Source organism: Phyllobates terribilis, unplaced genomic scaffold (assembly GCF_046119375.1).
Source record: "Phyllobates terribilis strain yellow unplaced genomic scaffold, ASM4611937v1 Scaffold_13__5_contigs__length_258822181, whole genome shotgun sequence".
Lineage (NCBI taxonomy): Eukaryota > Metazoa > Chordata > Amphibia > Anura > Dendrobatidae > Phyllobates > Phyllobates terribilis.
This window is the reverse complement of record NW_027362773.1, coordinates 191691805-191714505: the sequence shown is the minus strand read 5'-3', so window position 1 is coordinate 191714505 and position 22701 is coordinate 191691805.

Below are 22701 nucleotides of genomic sequence, written 5' to 3'. Positions count from 1 at the left end.
CCCCCATCATGTGCCCATATATAGCATCCTCTCCCCCATCATGTGCCCATATATAGCATCCTCTCCCCCTTCATGTGCCCATATATAGCATCCTCTCCCCCATCATGTGCCCATATATAGCATCCTCTCCCCCATCATGTGCCCATATATAGCATCATCTCCCCCATCATGTGCCCATATATAGCATCCTCTCCCCCTTTATGTGCCCATATATAGCATCCTCAACCCTTCATGTGCCCATATATAGCATCCTCTCCCCCATCATGTGCCCATATATAGTATCCTCTCCCCCATCATGTGCCCATATATAGCATCCTCTCCCCCTTCATGTGCCCATATAAAGCATCCTCTCCCCCCTCATCATGTGCTCCAATTTAGCACCCTCTCCCCCCTCATCATGTGCCCCTATATAGCATGCTCTCCCTCCCCATCATGGGCCCCCATGTAGCATCCTCTCCCCCTTCATCATGTGATATAGCATCCTCATCCACATCATGGGCCCCTATGTAGCATACTCCCCACCATCATGGGCTTCTATATAGCATCCCCCCCCCCATCATGTGCCCCTATATAGCATCCTCTCCCCCCTCATCATGTGCCCCTATATAGCATCCTCTCCCCCATCATGTACACCTATAAGCCATTCTCTCCCCCATCATGTGCCCCTATAAAGCATCCTCTCCCCCCTCATCATGTGGCCCTATATATCATCCTCTCCCCCATCATGTGTCCCTATATAGCACCCTCACCCCCATCATGTGCCCAAATATAGTCTCCTCTCCCCCATCATGTGCCCATATATAGCAGCCTCTCCCTCTACATGTGCCCATATATAGCATCCTCTCCTCCTTCATGGACCCCTATGTATCTGACGCGCCCCTGGGCCTGTGTCGCGCTGCGTTGCGCATGCGGGAGCGTACCCGGAGCGGGATCTCTTGAGGGTTGTAGTCTCGTGGCGGTGATCCGGTCCGTGCCCAGGGAGTCAGACTAAGTGGCGCTGTATTAGCGGTAGATGTTGGACGACTACGCCACCCGTTGAGTACAGCTAAGGAGCTGCTGCTGCAGGGCAGACCGCTGAGGCCGGTGGTAGGATTGTGCAGCGTGATAGTATAACCCCCAACAGGAGGGGTATGGCCTCAGGGCAGCCGACGTGGATGATGGGGGTAGCAGGAACCACTCAGAGACGGTACGGTGTAGTTCAGGGTCTTTACTGGTGACAACGATAGACCCTCCCGGAGTACTGGCTAGCGATTGGGGCCTGGTCAGTCCTTGAGCAGATGGGATCTCCCCTGGCCAGGCGGAGTTGTAGGCCTCCCAAACTAACGATACTCTTCTGGCTACCTTGCTAGAAGCGGGTATAAGTAGCCCACGTCCCTGAGTGTACCGTGTGGTGCTCACCCGTATAGCCGGTGACTCGGGGCCTTCTAGTAGCTTCCGCTCCACGACGGCGGTGCTGGTCCCACGCGTGTGACCATGCCTTCGGGTTTCTGGGCCAGAGGACCTGCAATCCCCTGCCGTTCGGTTTCTGCTGCTGGATAGGAGTTAGTCCCCACAGCCTCGGACTCCGGGTCCGGTGATAACTTCTCAGTCAGGGCGAGCTCTGCAGCTGCCAGCCCCTGACTCCTTGTAGCACTGCTCCCACAGAGCTCCTGATGTTCTTTCCTATATCTGCTTCTCTGTCTCTACTTCTTCTCTACTCACTAACCCTGCCTCAGCCCTAGGTTTATATAGGGGAAGTTCTTCCCCTCCCAGGACTGGGCAGGAGGTGTGGCATGCATAGGATCCCTGACCAAGAGACCTCCCACCTGCTCTCAGACGTAATATCTCTATCACTGTGGCAACCAGACCCCTGGGGTGTCACATTCCCCCCTAGTGAAATTTAGTACTCCGGGACTAAACATATTTTTAGAAAAACATAACAAGGTATAAACAATAATAATACAATAAGAAAAACACATAAAGATGGTTACGGCGTGTCTGCAACCGGGTGCAGTTTTGAAGAAAACAAAGGTGTCCATTTCACCAAAACAGGGAGACGTAACCAGGTAGGGGTCTGTCCTGCCCCGAGTCCTTATCAGTCTTTTAGTCCATCCTGGGTTACGCTCCAACTAATTGTACAAGGATTCCCGGTAAATCCACCAAGGACTCCTAAAAATAACTAGAAACACATAATTATTTACAAGCAACAAGTAAAACAGGTAACCACAAATAAAACAATTTATACATTTCAAATCCTCCAACGTGCGGGTAACTGGCCTCTAGTGGCCCTAGAGGACCTACGGAGCTGACTGTCTAGCCCTGAACTACAGGGTGTAGGAGCTGTCAAAGGTAAACTGGGCAGCTGTCTACCGGCTCTTTGGCTCACTAGGGGTACGGCAGGCTCACTATAAGCAGAGGGTTGATCCTCCTGTTCTGCTTGTGTGGAGTCTTCTGCCTCCTGGACCGGCTGTTCTTCCAGCTCTACCTGTTGCTCCGTAGGTGCTTGGGATGCTGGTTGGAGGAAGGTGAGTACGGGTACCACAACTGCGCCATTGATTTGAGTCCAAGACCGAGGGAAGTCTCCGAGCACAGTACTATCCATGTCTTCCCTTTCCTCTACGGGTCGAGGGTCTTCTTGTTCCTCTTCAGGGTTCCGTAGCTGTTCGGGACACTTCTTCAGGTGATCCCGGGATACAATGGTTGTGGTTTCCCCTCCGTCTTTACTGATGGTACAGACCTTTGGGTTGTCGTGGCTTGAGGGCAGTACGATGTACGGGTCCTTCTCCCACTGGTCGTCCAACTTGTGGAGCCGCCTTTTCCTCTTCAAGACCTGCTCTCCGGGTACCAGGGGAACAGCGGGAGCATACTGGTTGTAAGTTTTCTCTTGTCTTTCCCTAGCTTGACAGAGACTTCGCTCCACGCTCTCCTGTACTTTCCGGTACTGCTGCTGCCTCTCTGTGTCCCAGTCTGCTTCTGGTGAAGTGTCCTCGGGTGTCAGGACTCCCATCTCCAGGTCAACAGGTAGCTTACCAGGCCTTGCCCTCATCAGGTAAGCCGGGGTACAGTTGGTGGAACCTACCGGGATGTGGTTGTATAGGTCCACCAGATCGGGCAGCTTCTCAGGCCACAGACTGCGTTCTTCCAGGGGCAACGTTTTCAGAAGATCCATTACCACCTGGTTCATTTTCTCACAAAGTCCATTAGTTTGCGGATGATAGGGTGTCGTCCTTATCTTCCGGCAGCCATACAGATTGCAGAATTCCTGGAAGACCTCCGCTTCAAAGGCAGGTCCCTGGTCCGTCAGCACTTGGTCCGGGTACCCGTGTGGATGGCAGAAGTGCTGCTGGAAGGCTCTAGCTGCTGTTCGAGCTGTTAAGTCCTTGACGGGGACGACAACCAAGAACCGGGAGTAGTGATCCACGATGGTTAGTGCGTAAACGTAGCCACTTCTGCTTGGGGTCAGTTTTACATGATCCAAGGCTACCAGTTCCAACGGCTGCCGGGTGACGATGGACAGCAGGGGAGTCTTCTGGCTGGCACGGTCCTTCCTTCTTAGGTTGCACGGGCCACAGTCTCTGCACCACCTCTCGATGGTTCCCCTCATGCCTACCCAGTGGAACCGCCCGCGCAGCAGGAACTCCAGCTTCTTCCATCCGAAGTGTCCAGCCCCGTCGTGGTATGCCTCCATCACCATGGCTGCGTCTCTCCGTGGCACCACTACTTGCCAGATTAGTTCATGCGTCTGGGAGTTAACCATTCTGCGGCACAACTTCCCCTTGTAAAGGAACAGTCGACTCTTCTCAGCCCACAGTTGCTTGGCTTCCTCTGGAGCGTCTGGGTCAAGGCGAGCCTCTGGCCGAGTCAGCATCTCCTTCACCAGTCGGACGGCAGGGTCACTGTCTTGCGTTTCCTCCCAGTTGTAGTGAGGCAAGGGGTTAAACGTAGCGGCTTGCTTACTCCTTACCCGATGGGAATACTGGATAGTCCCATGACGGTGGAACGCGGGGAGTTCAACTTCTTCCAGTCCCTCTGGATCTTCTCCTACGTCCGGTAGGTTTGGCATCCTGGACAGGGCGTCCGCGTTGGTATTGGAGCGTCCTGCCCGGTATTTGATTGTGAACTCGTAGTTGGACAGACGGGCCATCCATCTCTGCTCTAGGGCACCGAGTCTTGCCGTGTCCAGGTGTGTCAACGGGTTGTTATCCGTGTACACGGTGAACCGGGAAGAAGCGAGGTAGTGCTTAAAGCGTTCGGTGACTGCCCACACCACTGCCAGGAACTCTAGCTTAAATGAGCTGTAATTCTCAGGGTTTCTCTCGGTGGGTCGCAGTTTTCGGCTGGCGTAAGCGAATACTCGTTCTTTCCCCTGCTGGATCTGGGACAGCACGGCTCCTAGCCCGATGTTACTTGCGTCGGTGTAGAGGATAAAGGGCTGGCTGTAATCAGGGTACGCCAGGATTTCATCCCCCGTGAGGGCCATCTTCAGCTGGCGGAAGGACTCTTCTTCTAACTTCTCCCATCTGAAGGGTGGCTTCTGGTTCTTGGCCTTCCGGGACTGGCCTATCAGGAGGTCCTGCATAGGAGCTGCCTTTTTGGTGAAACCGGGGATGAATCTGCGGTAATAGCCTACCAACCCGAGGAACTGCCGCACTTCCTTTACACTGGAGGGACTTGGCCATTCCTTAATTGCGGTGATCTTATCAGGGTCGGGAGCCACTCCATCAGCGCTCACCACGTGTCCCAGGTACTGCACCTTTGGTTTCAGGAGGTGACACTTGGAGGGTTTCACCTTTAGGCCGTAGCTTGCCAGAGCTTCGAACACTTCCGCCAGGTGTTTCAGGTGGTCCTCATACGTCTTGGAATATACGATGACATCGTCCAGGTACAACAAGACCGTCTCGAAGTTTCTGTGGCCCAGACAGCACTCCATTAATCGTTGGAAGGTTCCTGGTGCGTTGCAGAGTCCGAACGGCATGCAGGTAAACTCGCTAAGTCCCATCGGGGTGGTGAATGCGGTCTTCTCCCGGTCCGCCTCTGCTACAGGAACCTGCCAGTACCCACTAGTGAGATCCAAGGTAGAGAAGAAGTTAGCAGATCTTAAAGCAGCCAAAGACTCCTCTATCCTTGGTAAGGGGTACGCATCCTTGTGTGTGATACAGTTGATTTTCCGGTAATCTACACACATCCTTATGGTGTTGTCTTTCTTTTTGACTAAGACTAGTGGAGCTGCCCAGGGGCTACAGCTATCCCTGATCACCCCAGCCTCCTTCATTTCTCTAAGCATCCCCTTGGCGTGTTGGTAGTGTGCAGGGGGTACGGGTCGATACCTCTCTTTTATGGGAGGATGGTCTCCCGTGGGGATGTGGTGTTCTACCCCCTTGACTCGCCCGAAGTCTAACGGGTGTTTACTAAACACTCTCTCGTACTCTTGAACCACCCGATAGACTCCCTGTTTCTGGTGTGAGGGAGTGGAGTCAGTACTCAAATGTAGTTGCTGACACCAGTCCTCCATTGTTTTCTTAGAGCCGTTACCTTCCTCCGGGGAAGATGGAGGCAAGGGTTCTACGGACTGTATGGAATCTTGATTGATGGTATACAATTTGGCTAGCGTGGCATACCGGGGCAGGTACACTTCCCTCTTCCCGATATTTATTATGCGAACGGGCACCCTCCCATGGCGTACATTGACCACCCCCCGTGCTGTCAAAATGGTGGGCCTACTGTCTGAGTAAACTGGTTCTACCATTGCCTGGTAATCTCTACCTCTCAGACCAATAGCTGCCCGGCACCAAATCATCATTTCACTTTTCGGGGGCATGGCAATAGGGAAAGGGTCACACATTCGCACGCTACCAATCTCACCACCGGAGAGTTCTAGCTGTTGCCGTCGCATCAGTGCCCGGATCTCTTTCTGGAGCACTCGCTGCTGGCCGGAGCTGGCGTTCTTGGCAACCTGCTGTAAAAGGAAAATCACCTCTGCAAGACAATTTTCAATTACATTAGTTCCTAGAGTTATCTTTGGGTGACTCTCGTGTTTGTCAATGTCTACAATGATCAGTCCCTGTGCTGCCAATTCGACTCTACCGATTTTAATGGTCACCTCTTTAAATCCAATCTGTGGCACGGGCTGACCATTGCTGGCGATGATACTCAAGTCGTCGTCAGGGTAGCGGGTGATATCCGAGTCATTCCAGTACTGCTTGAAGAGCACGTACGGGATGGTGGTGACCTGTGACCCGGTGTCCAGTAGGGCACTCATAGGAATGCCATCCAGTACCACGGGTAAGACTGGACGTCCTCCCACATATTTGTCGCGCCAGTTCGATGGGCCTGGTGATCTTTTTCCTGGGGGTTGGCCCTCTACCCCAGGTTGTGCCAGTTTAAAGGACAGTACCTTGCCATATGTCCGGGTTGATTGCAGCGGCGGCAGATGGGTCGTCCGTCCTCGTTGTATCGGTCGCTGGGTCGTCCTCTGGCCGGTGGGGTCCTCCTTGGTCGACGCCACGGGATGTCCTCCGGTCCGGATGCCAGCTGGATCTTCCCTGGAGTGGAAACCTGTAAAGACTGCACAGTTCGGGTTAGCGCAGCAACGCTTTTAGCTAGCTCTTGGACCTGATGGTGCAGGTCTGGAGCCGGGTCATTGTTCAAAGCCTGCGCATCAGCTCCGACAGGCCCTGCCGACAAGGGCGCGGCCTCCTGGTGGTAAGTGGTAGTGGGGCGTTTGTGGGTCACAACGCCACCTGGTGCCGGCTCTCGAAGCACCCGGATGGCTCTGTCCTTGAACTGTGCAAATCCCAGATGAGGGTCCTGTAAGGCCATTGCCCGCAACTGGGTTCGGTGGGCATTGCAATATAAACCCTCTATAAATTGTTCAGTCAACAGCCTGTCCTCGTCTCCCACGCCGTCAGGGTCGGTCTGCTTAATGGCTCTCAGGGCCTCTTGTAGGTTCAGGGCATAGTCCCTTATACTCTCATGTGCCCGCTGTTTGCACCCGTAGAATCTAAGCTTGATCTCGGCTGAGGTGCGGGTATCAAAGGTGTCCCTCAGCCGGGTTAGTATCCCTGCGACAGTCCTCCCCCCAGGTGGCCAGGACTTTACCTCCCTTTGGGCTGCCCCAGTTAATTGGGCCACCAGGATGCTCACTTTTTGCTCCTCTGTGAGGGGGTACACCTGGAAGAGACTATCCAGCTTTTCTCTAAAGTCATGCAGGGTATGTGACTCCCCTGAGTACTGGGGTAGCCAGGCTGCCCCCGGGATATAGGGCATGGTGAAAGGCATGACCGCAACAGCGGTGGCGCTGGCGGGGGTTGAAGCGGTGAAGCTCTCCTCCGTATCCGACATCCTTCTCCCCCCTAGTGGACCGTGGCCTACCTTGCGATGATCCTCTTCCGTAGGCCGCGGCTCCGCAGTGGATCGTCAGGGTTGAGGACCTTCCGTCGCGCTCCTGTGACGTCGGCGTCTGCTGGGCTCCTTCCAGGACCTTACGCAACGTCCGGACGTGAGGCGGGGCTTCAGTTCTCGCGCGCTTTCGGAGTCCACGCCCCTCTTCTTCCCGCGCGGCGTCCTCAAGATGGCGTCCAATGGCGGGAAAACTCCACGTGTGGCGGGAAGAAGGCTGAAGATGGCGCCGGATGGCGGGAAAACTCCACCGATGGCGGGAAGGAAGCGGAAGATGGCGCCGGATGGCGGGAATCTTCACCACAGGTAAGTTTGAACAGTCTTTTTCAGGCACGCAGTACCCGGTGGTTGCGGGCACGAGATCCTGCCGACTACGCCAAAAGTTGACGCGCCCCTGGGCCTGTGTCGCGCTGCGCTGCGCATGCGGGAGCTTACCCGGAGCCGGATCTCTTGAGGGTTGTAGTCTCGTGGCGGTGATCCGGTCCGTGCCCAGGGAGTCAGACTAAGTGGCGCTGAATTAGCGGTAGATGTTGGACGACTACGCCACCCGTTGAGTACAGCTAAGGAGCTGCTGCTGCAGGGCAGACCGCTGAGGCCGGTGGTAGGATTGTGCAGCGTGATAGTATAACCCCCAACGGGAGGGGTATGGCCTCAGGGCAGCCGACGTGGATGATGGGGGTAGCAGGAACCACTCAGAGACGGTACGGTGTAGTTCAGGGTCTTTACTGGTGACAACGATAGACCCTCCCGGAGTACTGGCTAGCGATTGGGGCCTGGTCAGTCCTTGAGCAGATGGGATCTCCCCTGGCCAGGCGGAGTTGTAGGCCTCCCAAACTAACGATACTCTTCTGGCTACCTTGCTAGAAGCGGGTATAAGTAGCCCACGTCCCTGAGTGTACCGTGTGGTGCTCACCCGTATGGCCGGTGACTCGGGGCCTTCTAGTAGCTTCCGCTCCACGACGGCGGTGCTGGTCCCACGCGTGTGACCGTGCCTTCGGGTTTCTGGGCCAGAGGACCTGCAATCCCCTGCCGGTCGGTTTCTGCTGCTGGATAGGAGTTAGTCCCCACAGCCTCGGACTCCGGGTCCGGTGATAACTTCTCAGTCAGGGCGAGCTCTGCAGCTGCCAGCCCCTGACACCTTGTAGCACTGCTCCCACAGAGCTCCTGATGTTCTTTCCTATATCTGCTTCTCTGTCTCTACTTCTTCTCTACTCACTAACCCTGCCTCAGCCCTAGGTTTATATAGGGGAAGTTCTTCCCCTCCCAGGACTGGGCAGGAGGTGTGGCATGCATAGGATCCCTGACCAAGAGACCTCCCACCTGCTCTCAGACGTAATATCTCTATCACTGTGGCAAACAGACCCCTGGGGTGTCACATATCATCATCTCCCTCTTCATGTGCTCATATATAGCATCCTCTCCCCCATCATGTGCCCATATATAGCATCCTCTCCCCCATCATGTGCCCATATATAGCATCCTCTCCTCCTTCATGTGCCCATATATAACATCCTCTCCCCCTTCATGTGCCCATATATAGCATCCTCTCCCCCTTCATGTGCTCATATATAGCATCCTTTCCCCCTTCATGAACCCATATATTGCATCCTCTCCCCCATCATGATGCCATATACAGCATCCTCTCCCTCATCTTGTGTCCCTATATAGCATCCTCTCCCCCTTCATGTGCCCATAAATAGCATCCTCTCCCCCTCATCATGTGCTCCTATATAGTACAATCTCCCCCCTTCATCATGCACCTCTCCCCCTACATCATGTGATATAGCATCCTCATCCCCATCATGGGCCCCTTTGTATAATCCTCTCCCTCTCCATCCTGGGCCCCTATGTAGCATACTCCCCCCCATCATGTGCCCCTATATAGCATCCTCTCCCCCCTCATCATTTGGCCCTATATAGCATCCTCTCCCCCATCATGTGTCCCTATATAGCATTCTATCCACCATCATGTGCCCAAATATAGCATGATCACCCCCATCATGTGTCCCTATATAGCATTGTCTCCCCATCATGTGCCCATATATAGCATCCTCTCCACCTTCAAGTGGCCATATATAGCATTCTCTCCCCCCTCATCATGTGGCCCTATATAGCATTCTCTCCCCCATCATGTGCCCCTATATAACATGCTCTCCCCCCTCATGTGCCCTTATATATCATCCTCTTCCCCATCATGTGCCCATACATAGCATCCTCTCCCCATCATGTGCCCATATATAGCATCCTCTCCGCCATCATGTGTCCATATATAGCATCCTCTCCCCCTTCATGTGCCCCTATATAGCATCCTCTCCCACTTCATGTGCCCATATATAGCTTCCTCCCCCCCTTCATGTGCCCATATATAACATCCTCTCCCCCACCATGTGCCGCTATATAGCATCCTCTCCCCCATCATGTGCCCCTATATAGCATCATATTCCCCATTATGTGCCCCTATATATCATCCTCTCCCCATCATGTGCCCCAATATAGCATCCTCTCCCCCATCATGTGCCCTTATATAGCATCCTCTCCCCCTTCATGTGCCCATACATAGCATCCTCTCCCCCTTCATGTGCCCATATATAGCATCCTCTCCCCCATCATGTGCCCATAAATAGTATCCTCTCCCCCATCATGTGCCCATATACTGCAGCCTCTCCCCCTTCATGTGCCCATATATAGCATCCTCTCCCCATCATGTTCCCATATATAGCATCCTCTCCCTCTTCATGTGCCCATATATAGCATCCTCTCCCCCTTCATGTGCCCATATATAGCATCCTCTCCCCCTTCATGTGCCCATATATAGCATCCTCTCCCCCATTATGTGCCCATAAATAGTATCCTCTCCCCCATCATGTGCCCATATACAGCAGCCTCTCCCCCTACATGTGCCCATATATAGCATCCTCTTCCCCATTATGTGCCCCTATATAGCATCCTCTCCCCATCATGTGCCCCAAAATAGCATCCTCTCCCCCATCATGTGCCCTTATATAGCATTCTCTCCCCCATCATGTGCCCCTATTTAGCATCCTCTTCCCAATCATGTGCCCCTATATAGCATCCTTTCCCCCATCACGTGCCCCTATAAAGCATCCTCTCCCCCATCATGTGCCCCCATATAGCATCCTCTTCCCCATCATGTGCCCATACATAGCATCCTCTCCCCCATCATGTGCCCATATATAGCATCCTCTCCTCCTTCATGGGCCCCTATGTAGCTTCCTCTCCCTCTTCATGTGCCCATATATAGCATCCTCTCCCCCATCATGTTCCCATATATAGCATCCTCTCCCCCATCATGTGCCGATACATACCATCCTCTCCCCATCATGTGCCCATATATAGCATCCTCTCCCCCATCATGTGCCCATATATAGCATCCTCTCCCCCTTCATGAGCCCATATATAGCATCCTCTCCCCCTTCATGTGCCCCTATAAAGCATCCTCTACCCCTTCATGTGCCCCCATATAGCATCCTCTTCCCCATCATGTGCCCATACATGGCATCCTCTCCCCCATCATGTGCCCATATATAGCATCCTCTCCCCCTTCATGTGCCCATATATAGCTTCCTCTCCCCATTCATGTGCCCATATATAACATCCTCTCCCCCACCATGTGCCCCTATATAGCATCCTCTCCCCCATCATGTGCCCCTATATAGCATCCTCTTCCCCATTATGTGCCCCTATATAGCATCCTCTCCCCATCATGTGCCCCAATATAGCATCCTCTCCCCCATCATGTGCCCCTATATAGCATCCTCTCCCCCATCATGTGCCCCTATAAAGAATCCTCTACCCCTTCATGTGCCCCCATATAGCATCCTCTTCCCCATCATGTGCCCATACATAGCATCCTCTCCCCCATCATGTGCCCATATATAGCATCCTCTACCCCTTCATGGGCCCCTATGTAGCATCCTCTCCACCTTCATGTGCCCATATATAGCATCCTCTCCCCCTTCATGTGCCTATATATAGCATCCTCTCCTCCTTCATGTGCCCATACATAGCATCCTCTCTCCCATCATGTGCCCATATATAGCATCCTCTCCTCCTTCATGGGCCCCTATGTAGTATCCTCTCCCTCTTCATGTGCCCATATATAGCATCCTCACCCCCTTCATGTGCCATATATAGCATCCTCTCCTCCTTCATGTGCCCATATATAGCATCCTCTCCCCCATCATGTGCCCATATATAGCAGCCTCTCCCCCATCATGTGCCCATATATAGCATCCTCTCCCCCTTCATGTGCCCATATATAGCATCCTCTCCCCCTTCATGTGCCCATGTATAGCATCCTCTCCCCCATCATGTGCCCATATATAGTATCCTCTCCCCCATCATGTGCCCATATATAGCAGCCTCTCCCCCTACATGTGCCCATATATAGCATCCTCTAACCCATTATGTGCCCCTATATAGCATCCTCTCCCCATCATGTGCCCCAAAATAGCATCCTCTCCCCCATCATGTGCCCTTATATAGCATTCTCTACCCCATCATGTGACCCTATTTAGCATCCTCTTCCCAATCATGTGCCCCTATATAGCATCCTCTCCCTCATCATGTGCCCCTATAAAGCATCCTATACCCCTTCATGTGCCCCCATATAGCATCCTCTCCCCATCATGTGCCCATATATATCATCCTCTCCCCCATCATGTGCCCATATATAGCATCCTCTCCCCCATCATGTGTCCATATATAGCATCCTCTCCCCCTTCATGTGCTCCTATATAGCATCCTCTCCCACTTCATGTGCCCATATATAGCTTCCTCTCCCCCTTCATGTGCCCATATATAACATCCTCACCCCCACCATGTGCCCCTATATAGCATCCTCTCCCCCATCATGTGCCCCTATATAGCATCCTCTTCCCCATTATGTGCCCCTATATAGCATCCTCTCCCCATCATGTGCCCCAATATAACATCCTCTCCCCCATCATGTGCCCTTATAGAGCATCCTCTCCCCCATCATGTGCCCCTATAAAGAATCCTCTACCCCTTCATGTGCCCCCATATAGCATCCTCTCCCCCATCATGTGCCCCCATATAGCATCCTCTTCCCCATCATGTGCCCATACATAGCATCCTCTCCCCCATCATGTGCCCATATATAGCATCCTCTCCCTCTTCATGTGCTCATATATAGCATCCTCTCCCCCATCATGTGCCCATATATAGCATCCTCTCCCCCATCATGTGCCCATACATAGCATCCTCTCCCCTTCATGTGCCCATATATAGCATCCTCTCCCCCTTCATGTCCCCATATATAGCATCCTTTCCCCCTTCATGTGCCCATATATAGCATCCTCTCCCCCATCATGTTGCCATATACAGCATCCTCTCCCCCATCTTGTGTCCCTATATAGCATCCTCTCCCCCTTCATGTGCCCATAAATAGCATCCTCTCCCCCTCATCATGTGCTCCTATATAGTACCCTCTCCCCCCTTCATCATGCCCCTCTCCCCCTACATCATGTGATATAGCATCCTCATCCCCATCATGGGCCCCTTTGTATAATTCCCTCCCTCTCCATCCTTGGCCCCTATGTAACATACTCCCCCACCATCATGTGCCCCTATATAGCATCTTCTCCCCCCTCATCATGTGCCTATATATAGCATCCTCTCCCCCATCATGTGTCCATATATAGCATCCTCTCCCACTTCATGTGCCCATATATAGCATCCTCTCCCCCTTCATGTGCCCATATATCGCATCCTCTCCCCCTTCATGTGCCCATATATAGCATCCTCTCCCCCTTCATGTGCCCATATAAAGCTTCCCCTCCCCCTTCATGTGCCCATATATAACAGCCTCTCCCCCACCATGTGCCCCTATATAGCATCCTCTCCCCCATCATGTGCCCCTATATAGCATCCTCTTCCCCATTATGTGCCCCTATATAGCATCCTCTCCCCATCATGTGCCCCAATATAGCATCCTTTCCCCCATCATGTGCCCCTATATAGCATCCTCTCCCCCATCATGTGCCCCTATAAAGAATCCTCTACCCCTTCATGTGCCCCCATATAGTATCCTCTTACCCATCATGTGCCCATACATAGCATCCTCTCCCCCATCATGTGCCCATATATAGCATCCTCTCCTCCTTCATGGGCCCCTATGTAGCATCCTATCCCCCTTCATGTGCCATATATAGCATCCTCTCCTCCTTCATGTGCCCATATATAGCATCCTCTCCCCCATCATGTGCCCATATATAGCATCCTCTCCCCCATCATGTGCCCATATACAGCATCCTCTCCCCCTTCATGTGCCCATATATAGCATCCTCACCCCCTTCATGTGCCCATATATAGCATCCTCTCCCCCATCATGTGCCCATATATAGTATCCTCTCCCCCATCATGTGCCCATATATAGTAGCCTCTCCCCCTACATGTGCCCATATATAGCATCCTCTTCCCCATTATGTGCCCCTATATAGCATCCTCTCCCCATCATGTGCCCCAAAATAGCATCCTCTCCTCCATCATGTGCCCTTATATAGCATTCTCTCCCCCATCATGTGCCCCTATTTAGCATCCTCTTCCCAATCATGTGCCCCTATATAGCATCCTCTCCCCCATCATGTGCCCCTATAAAGCATCCTCTACCCCTTCATGTGCCCTCATATAGCATCCTCTTCCCCATCATGTGCCCATACATAGCATCCTCTCCCCCATCATGTGCCCATATATAGCATCCTCTCCTCCTTCATGGGCCCCTATGTAGCATCCTCTCCCTTTTCATGTGCCCATATATAGCATCCTCTCCCCCATCATGTGCCCATATATTGTTATGTTCTGCTACCAAAGCTAAGGAAAGAGAGGAGATCTGTCCCTACTATAAGACTCAGCTGAATCCCTACGATGTAACAGGGAACCTGATCCTGCGATCAGACCTGCTAAAGTCCTAATCTAGTCTGTACGGAGACCTATAGATGTGAGGAGGGAATCCCTACAAGTACTAAGGACTGGGAGGAATATGGGACACCTCCTAACAGAAATAGTAGCAGACAGACGAACAAACAAAATAGATAGAACATAGAGGTCCGTAGACCAAGCAAACTAACAGAGTTAGATACAGAGCACAGGCTAGCTAGAAAGTAGATATACAATGAAGTCCAGCAAAGCCAGAAGGGCGGAGCAGGATTAAATAGGCCAACAAGGTCATGTGACCAGCAAAGGAAAAAAAACCTAACAGCAAGGTTCTAACAGTACCCCCCCTTCTAAGAGGATCCTCCGGATCCCCTAGGACCAGGCTTATCAGGAAATCTCCTGTGAAACGCTCTGATAAGTCTGGACGCGGAAACATCATCTGACCTCACCCAAGAGTTATCCTCGGGTCCGAAACCTTTCCAGGCCACAAGATACTGCAAACTACCTCTATACCGTCTAGAGTCAAGGATGCGAGAAATTTCATATTCCCCGTCCTCCACCACCGGAGGAACAGAGGCAGAGGCGTCACCATCCGACACAACAGCTTTTTTTAACAGAGAGACATGAAAGACCGGATTAATTCTCCAGGAGGTAGGAACCTCCAACCTAACAGCAGATTGGTTGACAACCTGAAGCACCTTAAAGGGCCCTACAAACTTGGGACCCAATTTCTTAGAAGGAATCCTCAACCGCAGATTCCTAGAGGACAACCAAACCATGTCACCAACAGCGAACAAAACCTCCTGTCGTTTCCTATCAAAGTAGTCTTTAGATTTTCTGTTGGCCTCCTGAAGATTACCACGCACATCCGTCCAAACTCTTTCCAAATCACCGGAAAAATTCTCCTCCTCAGGCACGGCAGATCCCAACTTGGAGAACGACCCAAACGACGGATGTCTCCCAGAACAACAAAAAAAAGGCGAACAACCAGCAGAAGAAGATGTATGATTGTTCAGAGCAAATTCGGCAAGTGGCAGAAACTCAGACCACCCCTCTTGATTGTCTGCCACAAAACAACGCAAGAACTGCTCAACATCCTGGTTTTTCCTTTCTGTCTGGCCATTAGATTCAGGATGATATCCGGACGAAAACGACAAATGAATTCCCAACCTGTCACAAAAGGCACGCCAAAAACGAGCCACGAACTGAGGACCCCTATCAGAAACAATGTCAGTAGGAACGCCATGAAGTCTGACAATTTCCTTGACAAAGGCCTTAGCGAGAGTTTTAGCGCAGGGCAGTTTGACGAAGGGAACCAAGTGACACATCTTGCTAAAACGGTCCACGACCACCCAGATGACAGTAAAACCCTCAGAGGAGGGAAGGTCAGTTATAAAGTCCATAGCCAAATGTGTCCAAGGAGCACTGGGGACCTCCAAAGGACAAAGCAACCCCGCAGCAGGAGTATGTGAGGACTTAGATCTAGCACATATAGTACATTGGCGCACCCACTTAATGACTTCCTTCTGCCATCCAGGCCACCAAAAACTGCGACCCACCAGTCTCTTGGTCTCAGAGATTCCGGGATGACCTGCCAACCGAGATTCGTGACACTCAACAAACAAATCTCTCCTAAAGGTCCCAGGCACAAACAACCTCCCATGAGGAGTGTTAGATGGGGCATTCTCCTGAGCTTTAAGAATCTCATCTTCCAAAACGGAGTCTAAAGCAGCTATCACAACACCTTCTTGTAAAATGTTTTCCTCTTTCTCAGCACCGACTATGGGAGAAAAACTGCGAGACAAGGCATCCGCCTTAACATTCTTAGTACCAGGGATGTAAGTAACGGAGAAATTAAACCGCGAGAAAAACAGTGCCCACCTAGCCTGACGGGCATTCAGGCGCTTGGCAGCATCAAGATATATCAGATTTTTATGATCCGTAAGAACCTGAACGGGAAATTCCGCACCTTCCAAGAAGTGGCGCCAGTGTTCAAATGCGAGTTTAATAGCCAATAATTCCCGATTACCAATATCGTAATTCAGTTCAGTCTCCGAAAAATTTTTTGAAAAAAAGGCACAGGGATGTAATCCATCCCCGTTATCCTGAGACAATACTGCGCCAACCCCCACAGAGGAAGCATCAACCTCAACCAAAAACGGCCTAGTAACATCAGGCTGCATAAGGATGGGAGCAGAGGTGAACCTCTCCTTGAGATACACAAAAGCTTCAATGGCCTCAGAAGACCACTGAACCGCATCAGCACCTTTCCTGGTGAGATCAGTCAGAGGTTTGACAATACTAGAAAAATTTTTTATGAATTTTCTGTAGTAATTGGCGAAACCCAAAAACCTCTGTATCGATTTCAAACCAATAGGCCTAGGCCATTCCTGCACAGCCTGAACCTTAACCGGATCCATCTCAAAACCTTTGCTGGAGATAATGTAGCCCAAAAAACTAATTCTCTGTACAGCGAACTCACATTTCTCCAGCTTAGCAAAAAGCGAATTGTCCATTAATAACTGTAATACCTCACGCACGCTCCGCCAATGAGACTCCAGATCTGGCGAATAAATCAAAATGTCATCCAAATACACAACCACATTTTTACCGATCAAAGGTCTAAGGATGTCATTAATCAGATTCTGAAAAAATGCAGGAGCATTAGTAAGACCAAAAGGCATAACCAGATTCTCAAAATGACCCACAGGAGTGTTAAAAGCAGTCTTCCATTCATCACCCTCCTTCATGCGCAACAGATTGTATGCCCCCTTAAGGTCAATTTTAGAGAACCACTTGGCCCCCAATAACTGGTTAAACAGATCAGGAATCAATGGCAGTGGGTAAGGATTGCGTACCGTAATTTTGTTAATCTCACGAAAATCCAGACAAGGACGTAAACCGCCGTCCTTTTTTTTTACAAAAAAAAATCCAACCGCCACAGGAGACTTAGAGGGCCTAATGTGACCGGCGGCCAAACTTGTCTGTATGTATTCCTCCAAAGCCTTCCTCTCAGGAATGGTAAGGTTAAATAAACGACTTTTAGGAAGAGTCGCTCCAGGGACAAATTCAATAGAACAATCATAGTCTCTATGGGGAGGCAAAACCTGCGATTCCTTCTCAGAAAAAACTCTCCAAAAATCCTGAATAGGAACAGGCAATTCTCCCCTATCCAAAGCTGCAATACGCCCGTTACAACACTTGTCATAACATTTATGGCTCCAGGATTTAATTTCACTGGTAGACCAATCCAGTACAGGATTGTGAAATTTTAACCAGGGCAAACCCAATATTACTGGAGAAGGCAAGTTATTCAACACTACCAAATCCAATTTCTCATGGTGAACACCATTAATAGTGAGAGGAAATTCACTGACCTTGAGAGTAATATTCTTCAAAGGGGAGCCATCCACAGAAACCACAGCAATGGGGGATGATAAAGGTTCAGGTTTTAAATTGAGTTTTTCCACGAATCCCCCATCAATTACATTCAGTGTAGACCCGCAATCAACAAACACCCGAAATTCCATTAATTTTTCCTGAGCAATCGTGGAAGCAGCTAAAAATATACCCTTGGAATTTAAACAGGCAATACGGGCGTGACTGACCATTTTTTTTTCTTTCTTCATACGAAGCTCACAGCCTTTAATCAAATGACCAGATTTTCCGCAATAGAAACACAAGCCTTCTGAAAAACGACGGTCTTTTTCTTGAGAGCGAGGTGCCACCGATCCAATCTCCATCGGTTCACCACTGTTAGTACACACATTATCATAACCAGAAACTGACATAGCAGAGGATTTGCTCTCATTAACCCTAGCACGCAGTCTTCTATCCACCCGTATAGCTAATTGCATAGCCTGTTGCAAATCCTCAGGTGTAGGATAAGCAATTAGCAGGTCTTTAACCCTTTCACTGAGCCCAGCAAGAAATAGACTTTTCAGAGCAGAATCGTTCCACCCTGTTTGAGTGGACCAACGACGAAAATGAGTACAATATTTTTCGACATTACCTGATCCTTGTTTTAAACGTCTCAACTCAGTCTCAGCTGATGCCACACGGTCAGGATCATCATATAATAGTCCTAAAGCAGAAAAAAAACTATCCACTGATCTGAAGCATGTATCACTAGGTTGCAAAGAAAAGGCCCACTCCTGAGGCTCTTTGCGCAAAAGTGACATTATGAACCCTACGCGCTGGGATTCATCCCCAGAGGACTTGGGTCTCAAACGAAAATACAATAAGCAAGCATTTTTAAATGAAAAAAATTCTCGATGTTCACCAAAAAATAAATCCGGCAAACATACCTTAGGCTCCAAGAAATATGCTCCAGGACAGTTACTCACGTGCTGACGGAGCTCGGCCACTTCCAGAGAGAGTCCCTGCAGGTGTTTAGCCAAATCCTGAACCGACACCATGATGGAACAAAAAAAAAAAAAAAATCTTTCCTTAGAGAATTTGCAGGCTGGACTTACTGTTATGTTCTGCTACCAAAGCTAAGGAAAGAGAGGAGATCTGTCCCTACTATAAGACTCAGCTGAATCCCTACGATGTAACAGGGAACCTGATCCTGCGATCAGACCTGCTAAAGTCCTAATCTAGTCTGTACGGAGACCTATAGATGTGAGGAGGGAATCCCTACAAGTACTAAGGACTGGGAGGAATATGGGACACCTCCTAACAGAAATAGTAGCAGACAGACGAACAAACAAAATAGATAGAACATAAAGGTCCGTAGACCAAGCAAACTAACAGAGTTAGATACAGAGCACAGGCTAGCTAGAAAGTAGATATACAATGAAGTCCAGCAAAGCCAGAAGGGCGGAGCAGGATTAAATAGGCCAACAAGGTCATGTGACCAGCAAAGGAAAAAAAACCTAACAGCAAGGTTCTAACATATATAGCATCCTCTCCCCCATCATGTGCCCATACATAGCATCCTCTCCCCCATCATGTGCCCATATATAGCATCCTCTCCTCTTCATGTGCCATATATAGCATCCTCTTCTTCTTCATGTGCCCATATATAGCATCCTCTCCCCCATCATGTGCCCATATATAGCATCCTCTCCCCATCATGTGCCCATATATAGCATCCTCTCCCCCTTCATGTGCCCATATATAGCATCCTCTCCCCCTTCATGTGCCCATATATAGCATCCTCTCCCCCATCATGTGCCCATATATAGTATCCTCTCCCCCATCATGTGCCCATATATAGCATCCTCTCCCCCTTCATGTGTCCATATAAAGCATCCTCTCCCCCATCATGTGCCCATACATAGCATCCTCTCCCCCATCATGTGCCCATATATAGCATCCTCTCCCCCTTCATGTGCCCATATATAGCATCCTCTCCCCCTTCATGTGCCCATATATAGCATCCTTTCCCCCTTCAAGTGCCCATATATAGCATCCTCTCCCCCATCATGTTGCCATATACAGCATCCTCTCCCCCATCTTGTGTCCCTATATAGCATCCTCTCCCCCTTCATGTGCCCATAAATAGCATCCTCTCCCCCCTCATCATGTGCTCCTATATAGTACCCTCTCCTCCCTTCATCATGCACCTCTCCCCCTACATCATGTGATATAGCATCCTCATCCCCATCATGGGCCCCTTTGTATAATCCTCTCCCTCTCCATCCTGGGCCCCTATGTAGCATACTCCCCCACCATCATGTGCCCCTATATAGCATCTTCTTCCCCTCATCATGTGCCCCTATATAGCATCCTCTCCCCCATCATGCACCCCTATAAGGCATCCTCTCCCTCATCATGTGCCCCCATAAAGCATCCTCTCCCCCTCATCATTTGGCCCTATATAGCATCCTCTCAACCATCATGTGTCCCTATAAAGCATTCTATGCACCATCATGTGCCCAAATATAGCATGATCACCCCCATCATGTGTCCCTATATAGCATTGTCTCCCCATCATGGGCCCATATATAGCATCCTCTCCCGCTTCATGTGGCCCTATATAGCATCGTCTCCGCCCTCATCATGTGGCCCTATATAGCATCCTCTCCCCCATAATGTGCCCCTATATAACATCCTCTCCCACCTCATGTGCCCCTATATATCATCCTCCTCCCCATCATGTGCCAATACATAGCATCTTCTCCCCATCATGTGCCCATATATAGCATCCTCTCCCCCATCATGGGTCCATATATAGCATCCTCTCCCCCTTCATGTGCCCCTATATAGCATCCTCTCCCACTTCATGTGCCCATATATAGCTTCCTCTCCCCATTCATGTGCCCATATATAACATCCTCTCCCCCACCATGTGCCCCTATATAGCATCCTCTCCCCCATCATGTGCCCCTATATAGCATCCTCTTCCCCATTATGTGCCCCTATATAGCATCCTCTCCCCATCATGTGCCCATATATAGCATCCTCTCCCCCATCATGTGCCCCTATATAGCATCCTCTCCCCCATCATGTGCCCCTATAAAGAATCCTCTACCCCTTCATGTGCCCCCATATAGCATCCTCTTCCCCATCATGTGCCCATACATAGCATCCTCTCCCCCATCATGTGCCCATATATAGCATCCTCTACCCCTTCATGGGCCCCTATGTAGCATCCTCTCCCCCTTCATGTGCCCATATATAGCATCCTCTCCCCCTTCATGTGCCTATATATAGCATCCTCTCCTCCTTCTTGTGCCCATACATAGCATCCTCTCCCCCATCATGTGCCCATATATAGCATCCTCTCCTCCTTCATGGGCCCCTATGTAGCATCCTCTCCCTCTTCATGTGCTCATATATAGCATCCTCACTCCCTTCATGTGCCATATATAGCATCCTCTCCTCCTTCATGTGCCCATATATAGCATCCTCTCCCCCATCATGTGCCCATATATAGCAGCCTCTCCCCCATCATGTGCCCATATATAGCATCCTCTCCCCCTTCATGTGCCCATATATAGCATCCTCTCCCCCTTCATGTGCCCATATATAGCATCCTCTCCCCCTTCATGTGCCCATGTATAGCATCCTCTCCCCCATCATGTGCCCATATATAGTATCCTCTCCCCCATCATGTGCCCATATATAGCAGCCTCTCCCCCTACATGTGCCTATATATAGCATCCTCTTCCCCATTATGTGCCCCTATATAGCATCCTCTCCCCATCATGTGCCCCAAAATAGCATCCTCTCCCCCATCATGTGCCCTTATATAGCATTCTCTACCCCATCATGTGCACCTATTTAGCATCCTCTTCCCAATCATGTGCCCCTATATAGCATCCTCTCCCTCATCATGTGCCCCTATAAAGCATCCTATACCCCTTCATGTGCCCCCATATAGCATCCTCTTCCCCATCATGTGCCCATACATAGCATCCTCTCCCCCATCATGTGGCCCTATATAGCATCCTCACCCCCCACATCATGAGGCCCTATATAGCATCCTCTTCCCCATCATGTGCCCCTATATAGCATCTTATCCCCCATCATGTGCCCCTATATAGCATCCTCTCGCTCCTCATGTGCCCCTATATAGCATCCTCTTCCCCATCATGTGCCCATACATAGCATCCTCTCCCCCTTCATGTGCCCACATATAGCATCCTGTCCCCCTTCATGTGCCCATATATAGCATCCTCTCCCCCTTCATGTGCCCATATATAGAATCCTCTCCCCCTTCATGTGCCCATATATAGTGTGATGCCCAACTGCGCTTGGTATCACAGATCCTGGAAGAGTGCATTGATGAATTCCTCCACAACAGGCCCCCATAAACATTCACACATCTTCACCTTCCACCTCAGACCACCAGAGGGAGCCCGTTAGGGATATTAATAGGGAAGATTGAGCCAGGCAGTTCAGTCTGGAGTCGACAGAGAGTGATTCAGCAGTTCCTCTGAGGAGCTCCTGCAGTAGAGAAGCCTGAGAGAGGTTAGTCTGCAGTGGAGCACAGTCCAGACTCAGTTGTAGCTCAGAATAGTGAGCTTTAGGTGTGCCGGCACCATAAGATCGGTGAAGCGCGGCAAGCTGCCGTTAGTGTGTATAGCCTGGTGAGGGCCCGAGTAGGCCGAAGGCGAGTGGAGAGTTAGTACATAGGGGGCAGAGGAGCTTAACCAGCTCACCCCGAAGCATTTACCGGACACCGGGTCCGAAGCTTACCGGGATCTCTATGACCCAGTAAGGCATAACCGGAATCCTTGGAGAACTACAAGCCCCAGGATTGCCAAAGTGCTGATACGTAACAGAGCCAGGAGACACATAGGCCCCGCAAGCTAAGGAGTGTGTACTCCAAGAAAAGGCCCTACCACAAGGTCAACCAGCGCAGGACAGACACAAAGTTAGGCCTAGCTCCAGGCAGGTCAGAAACTTACTACGCAGAAGCAAGAAATAGGAGGCCCTACACCTGCTCATTGGGGAGGA